We start from the raw sequence: 23,551 nt of genomic DNA, 5'->3' as shown, positions 1-23,551 counted from the left end.
TGACATGTGAAGGTATAACATAATGTCTGTTAAAATATATTCTACAGAGGGGTGCTGTGCAATCTAGGAAAACTAATAAATATTACACAGAAAATAAACTCTATTTTACCATAGTGTTATAAATGAAATACAGGATGATTTTCCTAAATAATATATATGATAAAAAAATAACTGATAACAGGGCCAGCACTGTGTCTTAGCAGGTAAAGCCTCCACCTGCCATACCTGTATCCCATATGGGCACCAGTTCACATCCTGGCTGCTCCTCATCTGATCCAGCTCTCTGCTATGGCCTGGGAAAGCAATAGAAGATGGCTCAAGTGCTTGGGCCCATGCATCCTTCTGAGAGACCTGGAAGCAGCTCCTGGCTCCTAGCTTCAGATCGTCCCAGCTCCAGCCATTACAGCCATTTAAGGAGTGAACCAAAGGATGGAAGACCTTTCTCTCTGTCTCTCTGTCTCTGTTACCCTACTTCTCAAATAAATAAATAATCTTTAAAAAAAAAAAAAAGGAATGTATTCCTCAAAAATATTTTTAAAAGTAACTGATATCCAAAGAAGTTGGTACGTTTTCTGAAGGGAGGAGGGAACTTCCACTTTGACTAGGGTCTTGTTTAAATAAGATCACAGTTGGCAAACTCAAAAGGCTTCCATAGCCTTGGCAGTTCATGACAAGAGCCTCGGGTGATTACTGACATCATAAATAAGAGTGTCAATTGTTAAATCAACAACAGGAGTCACTGTGCACTTACTTCTCATGTAGGATCTCTGTCCTTGATGTGTTGTACTATGTGAATTAACGGTATAACTACTACTCAAACAGCATATACTAAATTGATCTTCTGTATATAAAGATAATTGAAAATGAATCTTGATTAAGAATAAGATGGGAGAGGGTGTGGGAGATGGGATGGTTGCAGGTGGGAGGGTACGGGTTATGGGGGGAAAAAGCCACTATAATCCAAAAGTTGTACTTTGGAAATTTATATCTATTAAATAAAAGCTTAAAAAGTAACTGTTATCAAAAATTATGAATAAGATATAGTGTTAAATCACATCAATGAGGCTTGGATCGGTGATATTGTACCAACCATTAGTGCATTTTAAATATGAATTTTGCATTGTTTTCAGCAGTAATTACTGACTTGGAAATAATCTTCTCCTGATCATTTTAACTAGCCCTGTTAGTCTGTCCATCAACAATATTTGTAATCTCAAAAAGACTGTCTACAGCTCAAAGCATTGTGTTTAGCTTGCAGAAGAGAAATTTCAATGTTATTTTCTTTAGTCATACCAAATGGAGACTATTTTCTTCCGAATGATTAATAGGACATAGAAACTAACACTTGAAAACTTCATTCAGAGAGTAAATATTCTAAAATCTACTAGAATGCACTGGGAGACTTTAGGAGAAATTGGTGAGAAATATATTTCCTCTTTCGTCTGTAGAATATGCATGCACTTGGGCGAGCTTCACTATGTGTGAATTATTCCTGGTTTAGCTTTTGTTGTGGTTTCTGTCACTTGAGGCCATTGCAAATCATCTACCCAGCAGAGACTTGCTTTCTGGATAGTTCCACCTACAGATGATAAATACATGAATAAGACTGCTGTAGTTAACTATGATGAGATCACTGTTGTTCAAATTATATTAGGAAAACAGGTAAAACAGCAATTACATGGAAAAGTGAGCCTCATGGCATGCCAACTCACTTTGAACTTTTGAGCTTTTGTTCAGGCCTACTGACAAGCTCTCCTTCTTGGCTTAGACATCCTCCCATATGCTTTATTCTTAGACCCCCTCACCCTTTCATCTGTTCGCTATCCCCTCCTAAACGTGCACAGTAACCCAACCAAGAGCATTCTTTCAATGTTCTGTGTCCTGTCTTAGCTCATCTAGGAAATAATATGGCTCCATTCTGTTTCTACTACAGTGAGCTGTTTCCTTTCAAAAAGCCATGTTCTCTCTACTTTAGTTCCTTCATCTTTGATATATGTATAGTCATCTTTTTACTTCACAGGACTACTTAAGAGGTAACAGAAAAATATTGATCAATAATCAGATAACTTGAAAGAAGATTTACTTTATTAGAAATCTCAAAGCCACATGTAATGTTAAAGCACATCAACATAAATTAGGTCAGTTTTATGGAGCACTTATTTCCTTTCTTCCTTTACATGATCTTTGATGTCTTATTTCCATTTTAACTGTATTTGTTCATATGCCCCTTATTAAAAATATTTCAGGGACAGGTGTTTAGCCTAGCAGCTAAGATAGTCATGTCCCACATTGGAGTACCTGGGTTCAGTCCTGACTCCAACTTTTGATTTCAGCTTTCTACTAAAGCAAACCCTGGGAGGCAGCAGTGATGGCTCAAGTAATTGTGTTTCTGTCACCCTTGTGGGAGACCTGGAGGGACTTCTCAGCTTACGGCTTTAGCCTCTGCTCAGTCTCAGCCATTGCAGCGCTGTAGCAGATGGAAACACTCTCTTGCTCTCGCTCTCTCTCTCATATATATATGTCCATGTGTTTGTGTGTCTGTGAAGTAAATAAATGTTTCTAAAATACATTTCAAATGACTTTAGAAGGAGATGAGTATCAACGTAAATAAAGTAAAATTCATAGATAAAGACAAATTGTCAGTGGGACTATACCTATATATGTCACTGTTGTAATTCAAGTTTCATTATTGGAGCTCCTTGCCCAAAAAAGATTTGGGTTTTGTTATCTTCCTAGAGAAAAATAATAAAGTTGAGAAACTATTAACCTTTGATAACCTTTACAATATTTTCTCAAGTTTGCCATGTGCTACCAAGGGAACATTTCCAGACAGAGCAGAAAATTCATTAGACTTGAGTGTTTCAAATATCTATATCAAGGACAGGGACAAAAGTGCTCTCGTAGAGAAAGTGTTGATACACTAGGGCACAATAACTTCAATTTTTCTTCATCTGGATCTGGTGACCCATTCCATAAAAATGTCAACACAGCACTATTTGATCCAGATGAACTGGGGTTATGACACCAAGATAAATGCTATTTGCTCAGAAACTCCCCATGCAGCCCTACAAGACTACATTTCTGATAACACTCAGAATCTCACTCCATGGAGTCATATGTGACATCTGGTTTGAATGACATTTGCAGAATTTTTGGTGAAAGTCTTTCTGTTTCCCAAAAGCAAAATCTCTGAATGCATAGGAATACCAAGTTTAAATGAAGGGACATGTTAGTGGTTAGATACTATTATTTTTGAAAAATGAGCTGAACAATGACTATTCTGACATCTTTAAATACCAATTTAACTTTGTATTGTAAGATATACATTAGCCCACTTGTGTGAGCACCAGATTATTTTTTCTATTTGTAGAGGCTAGATTATGTCAGTTTCTCTGAATCTTTCATCTCCATTCTTCATCACCTCCTCCCAATCTCTCTCCTCCCTTGGCCTCTGGGACCTGATTGTGCCTGATTTTTATCCTCTCTCTCTCCTTCTCAGACTCCTTCATGTCATAGGCCTTCTTCCCACTCCATCTCTATCCTGGGTCATTTTATGATTTCATGTTGATGTCTTCTACATCTATACAACTATCTCAGGTTTTCCCCCTGAATTCCCAGGTTTACATATTCTACTACCTATTTAATAAATTCTCTGGGTATTGCACTGACAACTCAAACCAAAGATGCCCCAATCAGAAATCATCATTTCACCTGTTTCCATGCCTAGTACCAGTTTCAGGAAAGTGCACCTCTATCAATCTGATTTCCAGACACAAAGCTTTAAAGTGAACCCCAACTTCTCAACCTCCTTTTCAAATGCTGTTGATGTGATGTGCTCAACATCTCTTGAATTCTCTCTCCCCATTCCTGATTACTTGTTCCTTGAATCAGTTCTTATTCTTCCAAATAGATGCTGGGAACAGCTTCATAGTTTTTCCGCTTAGGGTACACTCCCATTCCCAAACTTATGCCAGCATAGCTTCTTCAAAGAGAAATCTGTCTTCTCAATTTCCAGCATTAAGCCCCTTACAGAATTCTCATTAACTTCTAGATGGCATATATGAGTTATGGTGTACAAGAGATATTAAAGAGGGGAAAGAGAGAGAGGTAAAGGAGAAAATACTAGGCTTTGGTGTCACACTCTTGGTTCAAATCCACACAACCATATTAAGATCACTTAAACTCTCTCTCTAATTTGAATGTTCTCTTCTGTTAATTGGAGATAGCAACCATACCTAACTCATAGGAAATTGTGAGGATAAATTGAAATAAAATATGGCAAGTCAGCATGTAATTAGATGTTTGAGCAATGATAGTTATTATTATCACTCCCAAACTCCCACGTGTTACCCAGAAACCCCCCTCTTAAGTAACCTGTATTCACCACCTCCAAGCTTCATCTCTGGCCAGGCCCCTATGAGGCTGCCATTTCAGCTGCCATGGGTAGTGTTTCCTTCTACCTCCTGCTCTGAAAATGCTGCTGCTCTGTCTGAAATACCCTGATTTGTGTTCCTCTTTTCCTGACCAACTCTTACTCATCATTCAAGTGTTTCAAAGGAGTTTCTTTCTCTGGACCACTTTTTCTTATGATACTCCCATCTAGGTTACGGCTTGTACTTTGAATCTAATAACCATTCCAAGCAAACAATGCTTTCTTTCTATGTGTCAGTCCTATTTCAGATGAGAATGCAGAGCGCATCCTCAAAGAGTATATACACTAAGATGGGAAAGCAAATGCTATGACAGGGCTGTGTGCAAACTTCACAGGAAAATGTAAAATGGGCCCCTCATTCTGCCTTTAAGGAGCAGAGATAGTTATCTGGAAGGAATGGAATAAAAGGTATTATTAATAACTAACCTGTGCAATAGGCATAGACTAGGAGCGTGCAGGACAAACAGAGTATAACATCTCTCTACTTATAGCTATATTGTAAGGAATGGGTCTGCCTCCTGCATTGTAGACTGCAGTGACTACTCTGTGCTTTGATATGAGCAGTTTCTGACTCAGTTTGGTGGACACTAAATAAGTGTTTGCTGAGCCTAATTTCATGGGTTTAAGAGGACAGCATAATGTACCTAAAGACAGCAAACCTCATAGAGCTGAGAGGTCTCTAAAAGAAGAGAACTTCCCATCTTAGCTCATCAGGCTATCAGGGACATGGCAACAGTGAGTAAACTGACAAAAGGGAAATGAGCTTCCCAAACAGCAACAGAGCAAACAATTCTTTTAGTGGTTTTGTTGATTCATCTATATATTTTTTGGCCCCCATATGTGTGGGGGCATAGAAGAGGAAGGTACACAATGTCTTCTTAGGACCTCATCTCCTTCATGACTAAGGACAAGAGCAAAACTTTAATTCCCCTAGGAGAGATCAGGCTTTATCACATAACTAGGTTTCCTTATCTTTGTAGTACAGACAGATATACCTGTGACCCATGACATTCAGCAAAATGAATGACTTTTTCTTTTCAGCTCCAGAGAACAGAGAATATTATGACCACACATGGAGAAAATCATACCCTCAGAATGTTGTTATCTGAAGCATTCACTAGGAGTAACAGCAGAGTAATAACATCTGAAATGCACAGTTAAGGATAACCAGTACTTAACTGGAATTGGCATAGAGACAGAATCAAGGGGAGCTGCACATACTCTGTATAATGAGTGCCCCTGAGGGGTGCTGACAAGCATCCCATTATAAGGACCAGGAAAGGGTATTTTGGGCTTTTTTTTTTCTTTGTATTATCAGAACATAGCAGTGAGTAGAATGAGAAGCCAGTAGTATTCTGTTCTATTTATAGCCCAGACTGAATATTTAGAAGCCAGTGGTGACTTGGTGACTGTAATTTACAATCCCTGAAGGGATGAATAAATAGATCAGTGATTCAAATCCAGGTAAGTCTATAGCAACATCTACAATAATCACAGGCTCTTGGAACTAACAACCACCTTCCCCCTCCTAACCTAAATGGAGACCTTGCCTCCAAGCAGGTCAAAGCACTCAGATTCTTTTATATACTTCATGCTCTCCGTAACTTCATGAGCTAAGAAGAGTAAAAGAATCTAATATTTGGAAAGGGATATAAGCATATGACATAAAAATCTCCTAAGAATAAAGAATCTAGGAAGTCAACATTAATTTTCTGCCTTTGAAGAGTAGAGACAGCTGCTTTTAAGGTATAGGCTGCTTCAGAACAATGGATTCTTGGGAGCTTTTTAAATACCAAGAATTACTCAGACAAATAGAAATGTAAATTAATCTCGTTCTTTCCCTGATAGACTGTAAAAGGGGCACCCAGCTGTGAACCACCCAGCCTACCTGGGAGCCTGTCTCTGAACCTTCTAGCTGAGGCACCTGGGACTGGTTCACAGAACCCAGGTCCAATAGAAGGACAACACTTTGTATTTCATCATTAGTCTAAGCATCAGATAAAATCAGTTGAAATCATGTATAGAAGGCTTGGCGACTTGTGGAGTATTACAATGCTCTAAAATTGTGGGTCTGGGGCCGGCGCTGTGGTGCAGTGGGTTAATGTCCTGGCCTGAAGTGCTGGCATCCCATATGGGCGCTGGTTGGAGACCCGGCTGCTCCACTTGCAATCCAGCTCTCTGCTATGTCCTGGGACAGCAGAAGATGGCCCAAGTCCTTGGGCCCCTGCACCCGTGTGGGAGACCCGGAAGAAGCTCCTGGCTCCTGGCTTTGGATCGGCGCAGCTCCAGTCGATGTGGCTAATTGGGAAATGAACCATCAGATGGAAAACCTCTCTCTCTCTCTCTCTCTCTAACTCTGACTTTCAAATAAATAAATAAATCTTTAAAAAAAATTAAAAAGTTAAGTTGTGGGACTGTTTTTTCTTTCTTTTTTTTAAAAAAAAGATTTTATTTATTTATTTGAGAGTCAGAGTTACACAGAGAGAGGACAGGCAGAGAGAGAGAGAGTCTTCCATCCACTGGTTCACTCCCCCATAAGGCCGCAACGGCGGGAGCTGCGCCAATCCGAAGCTGGGAGCCAGGAACTTCTTCCGGGTCTCCCATGTGGGTGCAGGGGCCCAAGAACTTGAGCCATCTTCCACTGTTTTCCCAGGCCATAGCAGAGAGCTGGATCGGAAATGGAGCAGCCAGGACTAGAACCGGCGGCCTTATGGGATGTTGGCACTGCAGGTGGAGGATTAACTTAGTGCGCCACGGCGCATGCCCCTTCTTTCTTTTTTGAATCATGGATCTTGAGGACCGTGAACAAGGCAGTAAGGAACACAGTTCTTCCTTCCACATTTTTTTCCGGATGTCGCCTCTGAGCACTCCATAACCGATCAAGCAGACATGCTACATGACAACCTGTTAATGTGGAAATCTACCTCATGCATTCCACTAACCATGCCAATATTAAGTGCTGGACATGCTTCAAAATAGCAGTCAATGATTTCTTCTGTGCATCTGATGGTAAGCTGTGCTGCAAGACATAGAGCTATTTTTTTTAAGATTTATTTTATTTATTTGAAATGCAGAGTTACAGAGGGAGAGAAAGAGAGAGGGATATCCCATCTGCTGGTTCATTCTCCAAATGGCTGCAGTCACCAGAGCTGCGCCAATCCAAAGCCAGGAGCCTGGAGCTTCTTCTGTGTATCCCACATGGATGCAAGGCCCCAAGGACTTGGGCCGTCTTCCGCTGCTTTCCCAGGCACATTAGCATGGAGCTGGATAGGAGGTGCAGCAGCAGGGACTCAAACCAGTGCTCATAGGATACCAGCACTGCATGAGGCAGTTTTACCGACTATGCCACAGGGCCAACCCCCCATAGAGCTATCTTTAAAAGCAAATGCGGAAAATGCATAGAAAATTAATAATTTTTAAAAAAATATCATGTATGATCTCTGTCTTTAATGTGCTGTACACTGTTATTTAATGCTATAACTAGTACTCCAACAGTATTTTTTCACTTTGTGTTGCTATGTGGGGGCAAACTGTTGAAATCTTTCCTTAATATATACTAAACTGATCTTCTGTATATAAAGAGAATTGAAAATGAATCTTGATGTGAATGGAAGGGGAGAGGGAGAGGGGAGGGCTGCGGGTGGGAGGGAAGTTATGGGGGGGGGGGGAGCCATTGTAATCCATAAGCTGTATTTTGGAAATTTATATTCATTAAATAAAAGTTAAAAAAAAAGCAAATGTGGATAAGAAATTATTTTCAGTCAAGAGGAGAGAAGAATTCTTTTTTTTTTAACTTTTATTTAATGAATATAAATTTCCAGTGTACAGCTTATGGATTACGATGGCTTCGCCCCCCCCATAACTTCCCTCCCACCCGCAACCCTCCCCTCTCCCGCTCCCTCTCCCCTTCCATTTGCATCAAGATTCATTTTCAATTCTCTTTATATACAGAAGATCAATTTAGTATAAAGATTTCAACAGTTTGCACCCACATAGAAACACAAAGTGAAACATACTGTTTGAGTACTAGTTATAGCATTAAATCACAATGTACAGCACATTAAGGACAGAGATCCCACATGAGGAGCAAGTGCACAGTGGCTCCTGTTGTTGACCCAACAAATTGACACTCTAGTTTATGGTGCCAGTAACCACCCTAGGCTGTCGTCATGAGTTGCCAAGGCTATGGAAGCCTTCCAAGTTTGCCGACTCTGATCATATTTAGACAAGGTCATAAAAGACAGAGTGAGGATAGTAACCAATGATCCTAAGAGTGGCATTTACCAGGTTTGAACAATTATACAGCATTAAGTGGGGAAGAGGACCATCAGTACACACAGGTTGGGAGTAGAGCCATTGGTGGTAGAGTAGAGGTTATGATTACAAAGGAATGAGGCCCAAGTACACTAGACAGGGCCTAGAACAAAGGACAGAGTCATTATTAGAGGAGCTAAGAAAGGTGCTGTCTAAGCTACAATTAAGTTTTCTGATTGAGAGGCAAATAGAACCTGATAGAAGGGGCTTGATAATAATCTGGTGGGCTTTAGGCCTTGTAAATTCAGAGGCCCAGACCTATCTATCTCTTCACATGGGGTATATCCTAAGGGAGGTGTGAACCTCCTAGGGGAAGGCACTCTGTTGACTTTCATTACTTGGCTGGCCTGGGAGGAGAGCTGTCCAGGTAAAGGCAGGTGGCATCTCTAACAAGAAATTTACAGTTCTGCCTGCAATGTTGCTGACCCTACTTGACCATCCCCTCAGCTGCAGTGGTCACTTTGGAAGTTGGGCTGAGTGAAGGGCTTTTCAGCTTAGAGCCAATAAGATCTGTGGCTCTGACCTGGGCATCCTTCGACTCCAGGGCAGGTCCATTTCCAGTGATCCAACTCTTGGCAGAGCTGCCAGGGCTCTTTACATGTTGATTTCTGCTGAAGCCCAGGCTTACCACATTGAAAGCCACTGCAGTGGACTGGCCTGTTGGGTCTCCTTGAGGGCAGATCACTGTACAGATCAGCCATTAATAGGCCTGCCACCCATTGCTTCTGATGCCGAGCTTTCTTTTCCTCCTGGTTTGTGTTAAAGCAGACCAGAGAATGCAAGTCAAGGGAGCGCCCAAGTCCCATCTCTAATCTTCGGTGGCCTGAACTACAAGTCTATAGTCACAGGCATGTTCTGTAGTAGTTTTTCTAAGGTAGACAATGCCCATGAGGAAAATTATATTCTCACTTTAAAACTTTCTTTCCCTTTGGTCTGAAAGGGAGGTTTTTTCTACTTACTGTATACTTCGCTGATGGCGAAGTGAATCTAGCTATGAGATTATTATTTTTTTTTTAATTAAACTTTTATTTAATGAATATAAATTTCCAAAGTATAGCTTGTGGGTTACAATGGCTTCCCCCCTCCCATAACCTCCCTCCCGCCCGCAACCCTCCCCCCTCCCGCTCCCTTTCCCCCTCCATTCGTGTAAAGATTCATTTTCAATTCTTTTTGTATACAGAAGATCAGTTTAGTATATATTAGGTAAAGATTTCAACATTTTGCCCATATAGCAACATCAAGTGAAAAAACTACCATTGGATTACTAATTATAGCATAAAATAGCAATGTACAGCACATTAAAGACAGAGATCCTACATAATTTTTTTTCAAAATAATTAATTTTCTATGCCATTTCCATTTTAACACCAGGTTGTTTTTTTTTTTTTCATTTCCAATTCTCTTTATATACAGAAGATCACTTCAGTATATAATTAGCAAAGACCTCATCAGTCTGCGCCCACACAGAAACGCAAAGTATAAAAATACTGTTTCAGTACCAGTCGTAGCATCACTTGGCTTTAGACGACACATTGGGGACAGATCCCGCATGGGGTGTAAGTACACAGTGACTCCTGTTGCTGACTTAACAATTTGACACTCCTGTTCATGGCGTCAGTAATCTCCCTGGGCTCTAGTCATGAGTTGCAAGGGCTATGGAAGCCTTTAGGGTTCGCTGACTTTGATCTTATTCCGATAGGGTCATAGTCAAAGTGGATGTTCTCTCCTCCCTTCGGAGAAGGGTACCTCCTTCTTTGATGGCCCCGTTCTTTCCACTGGGATCTCACTCACAGAGATCATTCACTTAGGTCTTTTTTTTTTTTCCCCATGGTATCTTGGCTTTCCATGCCTGCTATACTCTCATGGGCTCTTCAGCCAGATCTGAATGCCTTGAGGGCTGATTCTGAGGCCGGAGTGTTGTTTAGGACATCTGCCATCCTATGAGTCTGCTGTGTATCCCACTTCCCATGTTGGATCTTTCTCTCCCTTTTTGATTCTATCAGTATTAGCAGATACTTATCTTGTTTGTGTGATCTCTTTGACTCTTAGACCTCTCAGAGCTATCAATTGTGAGCTGAAATTGATCACTTGGACTAGTGCGATGGCATTGGTACATGCCATCTTGATGGAATTGTGTTGGAATCCCCTGCACATTTCTAACTCCCCCATTTGCAGCCAGTCCGATTGAGCATGTTCCTAATTGTTTACCTCCTCCCTCTCTTTTTCCTCTCTTAGATTTAACAGGGATCACTTTTCAGTTAAAATTTAAACACCTGAGAATAATTGTGTGTTAATTACTGAGTTCAACCAATAGTACTAGAACAACAACAACAACAACGAATACTAAAAAGGATAGAGTATTACATTGTACATCTAAAGTCAGGACAGGAGCTGATCAGTTCATTGTTGCTTATAGTGTCCATTTCACTTAACAGGTTTTCTCTTTGGCGCTCAGTTGTCACCGATCAGGGAAAACAAATGAAATTTGTCTCTTTGGGACTGGCTTAATTCACTCAGCATGATGTTTTCCAGATTGCTCCATCTTGTTGCAAATGACTGGGTTTCATTGTTTCTTACTGCTGTATAGTATTCTATGGAGTACATGTCCCATAATTTCTTTATCCAGTCTACTGTTGATGGGCATTTGGGTTGGTTCCAGGTCTTAGCTATTGTGAATTGAGCTGCAATAAACATTAATGTGCAGATGGCTTTTTTATTTGCCAAATTAAATTCCTTTGGGTAAATTCCAAGGAGTGGGATGGCTGGGTTGTATGGTAGGGTTATATTCAGGTTTCTGAGGAATCTCCAGACAGACTTCCATAGTGGCTTAACCAGTTTGCATTCCCACCAACAGTGGGTTAGTGTCCCTTTTTCCCCACATCCTCTCCAGCATCTGTTGTTGGTAGATTTCTGAATGTGAGCTATTCTCACCGGGGTGAGATGGAACCTCATTGTGGTTTTGATTTGCATTTCTCTGATTGCTAGTGATCTTGAACATTTTTTCATGTGTCTGTTGGCCATTTGGATTTCCTCTTTCGAAAAATGTCTATTGAGGTCCTTGGCCCATCTCTTAAGTGGGTTGTTTGTTTTGTTGTTGTGGTTTTTCTTGATTTCTTTGTAGATTCTGGTTATCAATCCTTTATCTGTAGTATAATTTGCGAATATTTTTTCCCATTCTGTTGGTTGCCTCTTCACTTTCCTGACTGTTTCTTTCGAGGTACAGAAGCTTCTCAATTTGATGCAATCCCAAATGTTAATTTTGGTTTTGACTGCCTGTGCTTTTGGAGTATTTTCCAGGAAGTCTTTGCCTGTGCCTATATCTTGCAGGGTTTCTCCAATGCTCTCTAATAATTTGATGGTTTCGGGTCGTAGATTTAAGTCTTTAATCCATGTTGAGTGAATTTTTGTGTAAGGTGATAGGTATGGGTCTTGCTTCAAGCTTCTGCACGTGGAAATCCAATTTTCCCAGCACCATTTATTGAATAGGCTGTCCTTATTCCAGGGATTAGATTTGGATCTTTGGTCAAATATAAGTTGGCTGTAGATGTTTGGATTGATTTCTGGTGTTTCTATTCTGTTCCATTGGTCTATCCATCTGTTTCTGTACCAGTACCATGCTGTTTTGATAACAACTGCCCTGTAGTATGTCCTAAAATCAGGTATTGTGATGCCTCCGGCTTTGTTTTTGTTGTACAGGATTGCTTTGGCTATTCGAGGTCTTCTGTGTCTCCATATGAATTTCAGCATCATTTTTTCTAGATCTGTGAAGAAGGTCTTCGGGATCTTGATGGGTATTGCATTGAATGTATAAATTGCTTTTGGGAGGATAGACATTTTGATGATGTTGATTCTTCCAATCCATGAGCATGGAAGATTTCTCCATTTTTTGGTATCCTCTTCTATTTCTTTCTGTAAGGTTTTGTAGTTTTCATCGTAGAGATCTTTAACGTCTTTGGTTAAGTTTATTCCAAGGTATTTGATTGTTTTTGTAGCTATTGTGAATGGGATTGATTTTAGAAGTTCTTCCTCAGCCGTGGCATTGCCTGTGTATACAAAGGCTGTTGATTTTTGTGCATTGATTTTATATCCTGCTACTTTGCCAAACTCTTCGATGAGTTCCAGCAGTCTCTTAGTAGAGTTCTTTGGGTCCCCTCCGTTCCCGCGCTGGCGAGATTCTGTGGCTCTGGCTCCTCTCCCGCTCGGCTCGTCTCGGTTGGTTTTCCACGCGGTGGGTTCCCTGTAAGTCCTCCGTGTCTCATCCACAAGGTCCGGAAGCGTCTCCTCTGCAGTTTTTTTTTTTTTTGAGTCTTTTCCTGAGGCTACAGTAATTCCACTTTTATGAGAGTTTATTTTCCCAAACTAAGGCACACGTCCTCACTATCCGCCATCTTGGCTCCGCCCCCCGCTATGAGATTATTATTTGAGTTCTTATTTTGGCTATGCTATTGCAGAAAAATGTTAGCCATCTCTTTTATAAGGCCTAAAGATTAAATTGTGCATCCTACAGATTCCTTCATAATAGAATTAGTTTCCTACCTTGAAGAGAATAGAGAAATGAAAGAACAAGTTGGGCTTAGAATAGAGAAATGAGGGAGCAAGTCCTAGATCGCTTGCTGACAATAGCAATATCACATGAATACTTAGCAAACCGTTTCAACCATTAGATAACAACTTAAGAAAACATTTACCAGAAGGTCCAATGCCTTCTATAAATTTTAAGAATCATGTATTTGAAAACACCTCTTAAATATCTAACATGGTGTAGTTTGTTTAGCCAGTAAACTTAAGCACAACCATCTAAAATGTTTTTAGTTTCTTTCTACCAACACGTTTAAAACATATGATACACAGATTCAGGTCCCACAAATTAAAATGTATCTTTGATTGATTTTAGCAGCTTAAATTTATGGACAATCTTATCTATAAGCCATTTAAAATAAAACTCTTAATAAAATTTCCCCATGTGGACATACAATATGTAGACACATATAATATAGCATAATAGCCCAATATAGCAATTTTAATAATAGCTTTTAAAATCTTTAACTCTTTTTGTAGATTGCCAATTGATTTGAATTGCTTTTTCTTTTTAGTAACCTCAGTTAACCATACTTTCTCTCAGTTGGTACTGTTAATACATTATTGGCTTCATCTGTTTACAGAGCCATCCCAAAGTACTGAATACAATAGAAGTGGCTGGAAAAAGTCCATAGGAACCTATAGGAGGACAGCTAAACACAGAACCAACAACGCTTTAGTTTTATGAGCAGCACATCATATATAACTGTGGATGACAAAAGACTTTAAGTCGCCATGTTTAAAATTATAAACTCATCAACCAACAAGAGGCACTTGCTTACTTCACAGTATTTTTGAAAGCACCTGTAGGATTTTACAAGTATTTAACCCTTTAAGCCTCTGGGGCTTTCTCATTAAGATAACTATCATGTCTAGTAACACAAGATCATTAGACTTTTTAATTCTCAAACATTTGTATTAATAGCATTTTCCATTATAAAAACTTAAAGTCTGGTACCACATCACATCTTGACAGTCCTTCTAATATACTCCAAATAGACTGATTAGTTGGTGTCTCTATAAGATGAGAGACATAGGTCCTTCGATTTTTTCAGTTGGGCCCAAACTGGAAAAACCAAAGTCCAGGATTTACTGGAAATTTTAGAGACCAGATTGTTTGAAACTTTGATTTTTTGAATGCCTGTCAAGAATGCCAAGAAGGCTCAAAATCCAAAATATCTGGTTGAAATAAGATTTCTTAAAATCATGACATAACATAGACCAAATTTGATCATTGTTACAAGGTGATTATTCAAATTTTTGAAAAAAGCACATATTTAAATAACCCATAGCTCTTAATAAAAATTCAGCTGTTTTTGAACAATTAGAATTGAACAGACATCAAGAGAACATAATAGATTACTTTAACACATTGCTTTAACAGAGCATCAGAGTTTAATTCTATGTCAAAGAGAAATTGAGCTTCCTGTGATCTTTTGCTGTGAGGTTTCCTTCCTTTACCTTCTTTCATATTGGTGACCATGTTTCTGTGTTTCTGTGTGTAACACATCTTTAAGCATCTTTTGCAGGGCAGGATGAGTGGCAACAAATTCCTTCAGTTTCTGTTTGCTATGAAAAGTCTTAATTTCACCTTCATTCACAAATGAGAGCTTTGCAGGATATAGTATTCTGGGCTGGCAGTTTTTCTCTCTTAGTACCTGGGCTATGTCTCGCCATTCCCTTCTAGCTTGTAGGGTTTCTGATGAGAAGTCTGCTGTGAGTCTAATTGGAGATCCTCTAAGAGTGATCTGAGGTTTCTCTCTTGCACCTTTTAGGATCTTTTCTTTATGTTTCACTGTGGTGAGTTTGATTACAACATGTCGTGGTGAGGATCTCTTTTGGTCATGTTTATTAGGGGTTCTATAAGCTTCCTGTACTAAGATGCCTCTGTCCTTCTCCAAACCTGGGAAGTTTTCTGCTAGTATCTCACTGAAAATGCCTTCTAATCCTTTCTCCCTCTCCATGCCTTCAGGAACTCCTAGAACCCGAATGTTGGGTTTTTTAATAGTATCCTGTAGATTCCCGACAATATTTTTTAGATTTCTAATTTCTTCTTCTTTTCTTTGGTTTGCCTGTTTCCTTTCCTGTTCTCTGTCTTCTAAGTCTGATATTCAGGAGAGAAGAATTCTAGTGCAAATACTTTCTGGCCACTAGTAAGCTTAAAATAACAAAATCTCTCAGGAGATAAATTTAAAATGATGACTAATGTAAGTCGATGCCTCCTAATGTAAATCCCTAGAATAAGCAAACAGTAAAGAAATTGACTTAGGTGGAGCTTTCTGGAAAATTGAGGCAAGGATTAAGAGGCATTAGATGTCTTGAGATACTGTGCTTCAGGGAAGAGCTGAAAGAGAAAAGGAGGGACAGGATCAAAAACAAAACAAAACAAAACAAAAAACAGATGGAGTCAAGAAGGGTATAGAGCCTGAACCAGAGGAGTCTGGAGCATAAACTTCATGCAGAGCTGACCCACCAAAGGAAAAACTGGACAGCCTTCATCAGCTTCATGTCAGCCTGTCAGTGGCCACCCCATAGGTTAGCACAGAATGAGCTCCCAGGCTTTTCTGGGTAAGGCAGCTGCCTTCAGACAAAGGCAGTTGTGCAAAGGTGAGAAAACTGTGAGCTGTTCTCAGAACAAGAGCAGGGCCTGGCGAAGGGGTGTTAGAGCAGAAAAAAGGAGTCTGAGTGGAGCACCAGAAAAGTCTAGGACCAAAGTCATGTGACTGTTTTAGCACACTTCTTAAGACCATTGAAGAGCTAACTTGGAAGGGCAGTCAGCTGTGCCTATCTGTGGGTTCTGCATCCATGGATTCATCCAACCATAGATTGAAAGTGTTCTAAAAAATAACTGTACTAAACATGTACAGACCTTTTTTATTATAATTATTCCCTAAACAATACAGTATAAAAACTATTTACATTCTGTTAGGCTTTATAAGTAATCAATAGATAATATCTATAGATAACTGAAAGCATGCAAGAGAATGTGGTTAGGTTATATGAATTTTCATTTTTGTGGGGATCCTAGAACAGCCAGTTACCCAGAGCTACTAAATAGTAAGACTACCTACTTGATATACTTTTCAACAGTCCTACTATTTGCTAGCCAAATTCCACCTTTAAAACTATATGTCACACTTCTCTTGTAGCTTTTAATTTCCACTATACCTTTCAGCATGCTATAAATTTGATGAATGAATAGAATGGAGTGGAGTAGAAGGGTATAGAATGGAATAAATTCAGATCTGTTAAAATGAATTGGGGTTATTGGAAGATGTAAGACCAGGGATTCATCTCATCACAGAAAATATGTTAAATATGATCTAAAGAATTACACTGTATTTGGATGACTTGCCTTGATATACATGTATAATGTTTTGAATAATTTTCAGTCTGATATTTAAGAATCTGTTAGGCCAAAACATAAAGAATAAGGTGAGCATTTTAGTGAAATAAATAAATTAAGGTAATTACATCATATCACTAGTGTGTAAAATAACCCACACCCACACCCTGGCTTAAGTCCATGGTTGAAGGCATTGCTCTGAGAAGGACAGGACCCAGACTGGGAAGAAGGAAGGAAGGAAGCACTTTTAGTACAGGTTGGACTGCTGGTGAGTGACAAATTCAGACAAACTATGCCTGGCTTGATAAATCTGGTGATGTTTATTCCCTTAAATGAATAGAAGTTATCTATGAAAAATACTCCCCACAAAAACAAGTATAAAGTTACGGAATGCTAAAAATCCAGCTTTTGTAATCATGTAGGAGAAAAAAGTGATTTCACATGGACTAGTTCTCTGGCTGTAAGTAAATGTTACCTATCTTCAGATCCTCCACAAACTGTTAACATAATGGCAACAGTCAGTGTTGCTGGAGAGCTCATTATGAGCCAGGCATAAATCTTGGTTCCTTGCATAAACTAATATTATGACAAAATGGGTGTTACATATTATTATTAGTCTCATTTTACAATCAAGGAAACTAAGTCATGGAGAATAAGTAATTTTTTCCAAAGGTAGACTATAAAGAAGAGGCTTGAATCTTCTTAGTTTGGTGCTCATGTCTATGCTTAATGTACTAATCTGTGCTCAGTCCTTACTGCTTACTCTCAATGCAGTGTGCATTTATTTCCAGTGTTGGCTAAGTTGCAATTATTTGTGAGCAAAGGCCCTATAATGTACGTTTGTTTGTGGCCCAACCAGTATCCTTTTACCGTCTTCTGGTAGGTACATCCTGATTCCTCTGGGAACAAATCCTTCCTCCATTCTCATTCTGTTTGGTTCCTGTGACTCTACCCTCCACTCTAGAACACAAACTAATCAATAATGAACCAGGCAATAATGCATTCACAGAGTGTTGACCATCTCTTCTTAGACTCTGGAAAGACTCATCCAAGCAAACAGGATAAATAAGCAGACCACTCACTAACCAACTGCATTGTTCTTCATTACCTCTTTCATTTCCTAGTTCCTTTCCCTTCCCCCAGTGCACACAACCTGGTATTTTTTCTGAAGTATGAAGGTCCAGGTAATCTTTCCTGTCATCATCCTCATCAGATGTCTAAAAAAAGACAGAAATCCCAGTGTCTCCAGGATTTAAGAAGCATAGAAACTTAAGCAACCAAAGAGTTCCTACTATTTGAACCAATTTCTATATTGTACCTTTCCTGCTGTAATTGTACATATTTTTGTTACAGGTGGATTTAAAACTTTATAGTCTTCTTTTTATTATATCAGAACAAAGAATCCATTTCTTCCGTATTTTATAGTACCAAACGATTTCAAGTAATATTCTTTCACTTTGGCCCTGGGCCTGTGTGAGTTTCATTCTTTGGTCCCTTTTATGAGGAATAGTTTTATAGATTTGATATAAAATGAAATGCTTTGCTCCTCAAAAATTTTAGCTGCAACAGAACAAGTCACAGGACAACAGGAGCTGTAGAACAAAGCAGATCCTGCTGTGGTTTTAGAGATATCCATCTAAACATCTCAGACAAGCCTACAGCAAAGACAGCTGTTTTACTGATGATGAATCTTTAACCTGGTTACAGGTACATGGATAAATTCATTTCAGGGCTATTAGAGAAGTGTGACCAAAATTACAAAAAGAAAAAATACCCACTTGGAAGCTATCACAGAATAAATTCTGTGGAAACATGTACAGTATTTTCTGGACCAAATAAAAGCAAATTACAAATCGATCACCTCAATTAAAAAATAAAATAAAACCTTCAAAAAGAAAGGAATTTAATGCTCAAAAAAAATTGCAAAACACACAAGGACAACTGAGTGTGTTTTAATACATTGGCATTAAGTTTGGATATTTTTAAAAATATTTTATTTATTTATTTATTTATGTGAAAGAATAGCACAGAGAAGGAGAGGCAGAGAGAGAGAGTCTTCCATCCACTGGTTTACCTCCCAATTGGCCACAATGGCTAGAGCTGCACTGATCCAAAGCCAGGAGCCAGGAGCTTCTTCCAGGTCTCCCATGCAGGTGCAGGCGACCAAGGCCTTGGGCCATCCTCCACTGCTTTCCCAGGCCATAACAGAGAGCTGGATCGGAAGTGGAGCAGCCGGGTCTCGAACCGGTGCCCATATGGGATGTTGGCACTGCAGGTGGTGGCTATACCACAGCACCAGCCCCAAGTTTGGATATTCTTTAAAAATAATTTCCAAGCATATTTCGGTCAGGCCCAGAAACACGCTCACAGAGGTAGGAGACTACAACTAAAAATATGAAAAAGAAAAAGAAAAAAAAAAAAAAGAAGGGGAGTGTTGAAGAAAGGTTTCCCCTCTCCTCATGAAGTTTCTTCCAGTAATTCTTCAGTTTCTTCTGGTACCAGGATCACAGCCAGGATTTCTAAAACAACTCCTGACTCCTCGTTTTTATCCCTCTCTATTCTAATGATGCCCATTATCCAACCCTCTCCACATTCCTGAACATTAAAACTGGCTGCCAGGAGAGTTGAATATCTGTGCACCTGGTTGAAGAAACTCCATGGTGATAGATAGATGTGCCCTGATGGGAAGAGGTTTGTGCACCCTCTGATATCCTGTTCCTCCCAAGCAGGCAGTGGACCTGGCAGGAAAGCCCTCTGGACATGATGGTACTGAGTCACTTTTCCTTCTTTCCTTTTTCATAGTTTGTCAGTGAGGGAAATGTGATAAGCTTTAGACCTTCCCATTCACACTGTCTAGCTCAACAAAGTGGAGAGTAGGGTCTATATTCTCCAATGCCAGTGTCACTCAGTGTGTGTATGTGTGAGCCTGTGTGTGTGTGTGTGTTTTGTAAAACTTAGGAAGTGATGCTCAAAAATCACCCCTCAAAGCCAATGACACAATGGTCAGCTAGGAGAAACTAGTAAAGTTCAGTGTTTTCTAAACAAAAGGAAACAGAGATTCTTTTCCACCGTAGTAACTGATTTTTGTCAATAGTGGTCATAGGAAGTTAAATAGAGTTTGACCACATGGACCTTCCATGCTAATTTGCAGGGCAGAAATTGGAAGTAATTATGTGATTGTGGGGGGAAAAAAACCAATTTTTTCAGGGTATTTTTAGGGTAAGAATATGAGTGAAAAAAAATCCTACATTTGTGATTTTGATGATTTTTGACTGGGCTTCCCTTAAGGTAGTACAAATTAATGAATGCTTATTCTAATTATCTTCTGCACATCACAATTATTTTAAACATTATACATCTTAAGATTTCTAAACTGACATACTTGAACCTTGATGTAAATACCTTCCCCTAAAAATGCAGGATTTCCTACAATGTAGTAAAACCTTAAATGAGGAAAAATGCAGAAATATCCATTTAAATAACTTGCTTTTCATGTTATTGTCTTTTATTGGACAACTTAACTACCTGCAGTCTTCCCTCCCTTCCTACCTTCCTGCTCCGCCTATGCACATCAGTCACTGAGCCAATGTTACCTCTCAACCCTTTATCCCACCCATTTTTTTTTTTTTTTTTTTTGACAAGCAGAGTTAAACAGTGAGAGAGAGAGAGAGACAGAAAGGTCTTTCTTCCGTTGGTTCACCACCCACAATGGCCGTTACAGCCAGTGCACTGAGCCGATCAGAAGCCAGGAGCCAGGTGCTTCCTTCTGGTCTCCCATGCGGGTGCAGGGCCCAAGGACTTGGGCCATCCTTCACTGCCTTCCCGGGCCACAACAGAGAGCTGGACTGGAAGAGGAGCAACCGGGATAGAATCCAGCGCCCCAACCGGGGTGCCTGCAGAGGATTAGCCAAGTGAGCTGTGGCGCCGGCCTATCCCATCCATTTTTGTTTCCACAATACTAGCACAAATGATTCATCCCTTCTTACCTTTTGCCTCCACCTGATAACTGAGCTCTCTGCCCTGGTGTTGTCACCCTCAACTCTTTCCTCTATACTACTGAAGTAGGCAGGCATACAGGTTGGAGTTGATCGGATTTGTGAACTGGAAGACCACGCCCCTGTGTGACCTCATACTCCTACCTGATGCCTTTGCCATGCCCTTGTGTGGCCTCATACCCCTACCTGGCCGTACCGGGGTGCCCATCAGCCAATCAGGTTAATTGACCACTCCCCTTTGGAGTGGGTTAAAAGCCTGGGGCACAGTGTGCCCAGCTCTCTGCTCTTTCTCCCTGGCTTCTTGCTAGAAAGGGGCTTGCTGTAACCCGGCACCTCCAGGGCACATGGCCTTCGGGCCATGTGCTCTAGGCTTCCTGGCCTAGATGCTCATCCACGTGGCTGCTTCCTGGTGCTCGGTATGAACCCCCATTCGCTTCTCTCTCCTAAATAAAGCTCTCACTCTCCTATGCACCTTTCTTACTAAATGAAAGCTCAAAACGTACCATGCTGCCTTGTTTATCTGTGCCAGTATTTAGAATTCTTCTCTAAATATTAGGCAAGAACCCTCTTGGGCTTATTAATATCAGAGATTTAGTAATAAGCCCATGGTGAAATCGTAAGGCACCCCAAATTCTGGTAGTACATGTGGCACCCCAGCTAGCATTTCTATGGGACTTTAAGGGGCCACATTTTAGTGTGAATTTTAGGGGGTCTTGTCCGATTTCACTACCATACTGTATACTACAGTACTCTATGAAAAACAAAATATCTGAGCCGGCGCCGTGGCTTAACAGGCTAATCCTCCGCCTTGCAGCGCCGGCACACGGGGTTCTAGTCCCGGTTGGGGCACCGGATTCTATCCCGGTTGCCCCTCTTCCAGGCCAGCTCTCTGCTATGGCCCGGGAAGGCAGTGGAGGATGGCCCAAGTCCTTGGGCCCTGCACCCGCATGGGAGACCAGAAGCACCTGGCTCCTGGCTTCGGATCAGCGCAGTGCGCCGGCCGCAGCGGCCATTGGAGGGTGAACCAACGGCAAAAAGGAAGACCTTTCTCTCTGTCTCTCTCTCACTAACCACTCTGCCTGTCAAAAAATAAAAAGAAAAAAAAAAAGAAAAACAAAATATCTGAACATAGTATTGTCCTTATTTAAATTCTTCAGCATTATCCAGTTACTTGTTGTCTATTGAGATTATTTTTTTAAAGATTTATTTATTTATTTATTTGAAAGAGTTACACAGGGAGAGAAGGAGAGGCAGAGAGAAAGAGAGAGAGAGGTCTTGCATCCGCTGGTTCACTCCCCAGTTGGCTGCAATGGCCAGAGCTGCGCCAATCCGAAGCCAGGAGCCAAGGGCTTCTTCCGGGTCTCCCACGTGGGTGAAGGGGCCAAAGAACTTGGGCCATCTTCCACTGCTTTCCCAGGCATAGCAAAGAGCTGGATCGGAAGTGGAGTAGCCAGGACTCAAACCGGCATCCATATAGGATGCCGGCACTGCAGGCGGCGGCTTTACCTGCTATGCCACAGTGCCGGCCCCTACCGAAATTATTAACCAGAGATTTATAAACCTTCTTGGTTTGGGCTTCCAGGAATAGTTATAATATCCTTGAATCTTCACATAGAACTTTGTGTGGACATGCATTTTTGCTAGAAAACTTTCCTGCATCCATCAGTCACTGTGATGCAAAAGTTCTAACAAATCAAATTCATGCCCCTTGATATGTTAACAAAGACCCTCACATTCTGTACCTCCCTCATTTGGTGGCTTTAAAGGATACTGTGTTCTCATGTAGTAACCAAGAGCTCCATGGTCAAATAGTCTGACAAACCAGACAAAGGTTGCTTGACTTTTTCTAAACCACCCTGGAAGTCTCAGGGAGCCACTTCTGTTGTACTCTGTGGTACAGAACAGCCAGAATTCCACTCAGATTCAATACTAGGGACATAGACTCCAATTTTCAAAGAAAAGAGGCTTTAAGGATTTGTGGGTATATTTGAAAGCCACCAGAATATGAGAGAGATAGAGAAATAGAGTGCAATGAGTGTGCTTTTTTCCCTGCCATATGTGGACAGGTGAAACTTCCTTGTGGACAGCTTTGACCTAGAGGATTATACACCATGATGCTTTTATCTAGCTTTTTAAAATAAATTATACAGGGGTGCTTCAAAAAGTTCATGGGGACAGAATTAAAACTAAATTTATTTTGGCTCAAAAAATTCTGAAATCCATACACACTCACAGTTATAGGCTTTTTACATAATAACTCTTTCCCGCAGACCCAGTTTTCTTTTGTTCTGCTATGTTTTTAAGGAATTACTATCATTAAGCAGAGTGTAGATGTACAAATGGATTCATTAAAAATCAAAGGATTGGTAAGAGGCATTAAAAATCTATGCCACATTCAGTAAATTCTGTCATGATATAGAATGTTAGGAAATGAGACAAATTGCCATTGAGCTGCAATCAGTGCTGAAGAGAAAAAAACATATTTTGCATTCCTTACTAAGATGAAGGGGTAATGTTTTCATGTGAAGAAACTGTCAAATGTTTATTAAATAAATGAAGAATAAAACAAGCTTTCCTGCAGTTTCATCCAAGCTTAGATTTTAATAACCAGCATTTATCCCATGAATAGAAAGTTATATTTGTATCCAGGAAGAGAGACTCCCCACTCTGCACTGGGGATTTTTAGCTTCTGAATAGTCTTCAGTTACTAATGAAACAAGTGACTTGCTCTGCCATTTCAAATCATTGCTGTGTTCCTTTTGATGTCAGTGTTGGTGGGAGTGATAAGAGCCTGGACTAGGGAGTAGGAGAGAAATGGAGGAAGGCCTCTTCCAATGCTGGATGGAGAGAATGAGGAAATGTAAAACCTCAGAGACAAGAATAAAG

General features: G+C 40.3%; 1 protein-coding gene across 1 annotated transcript in view; it reads left to right on the top strand.

The window, feature by feature from the left end:
- Nucleotides 1–23,551, top strand: part of GALNTL6 (polypeptide N-acetylgalactosaminyltransferase like 6) — a 1,248,724-nt gene that overhangs the window by 1,077,109 nt on the left and 148,064 nt on the right. The gene's annotated exons all lie outside the window — the stretch shown is intronic.

This window comes from Lepus europaeus, chromosome 16, assembly GCF_033115175.1.
Source record: "Lepus europaeus isolate LE1 chromosome 16, mLepTim1.pri, whole genome shotgun sequence".
NCBI lineage: Eukaryota > Metazoa > Chordata > Mammalia > Lagomorpha > Leporidae > Lepus > Lepus europaeus.
The sequence above is the reverse complement of the archived record's forward strand: the minus strand, read 5'-3'. Positions and strand labels throughout refer to the sequence as shown.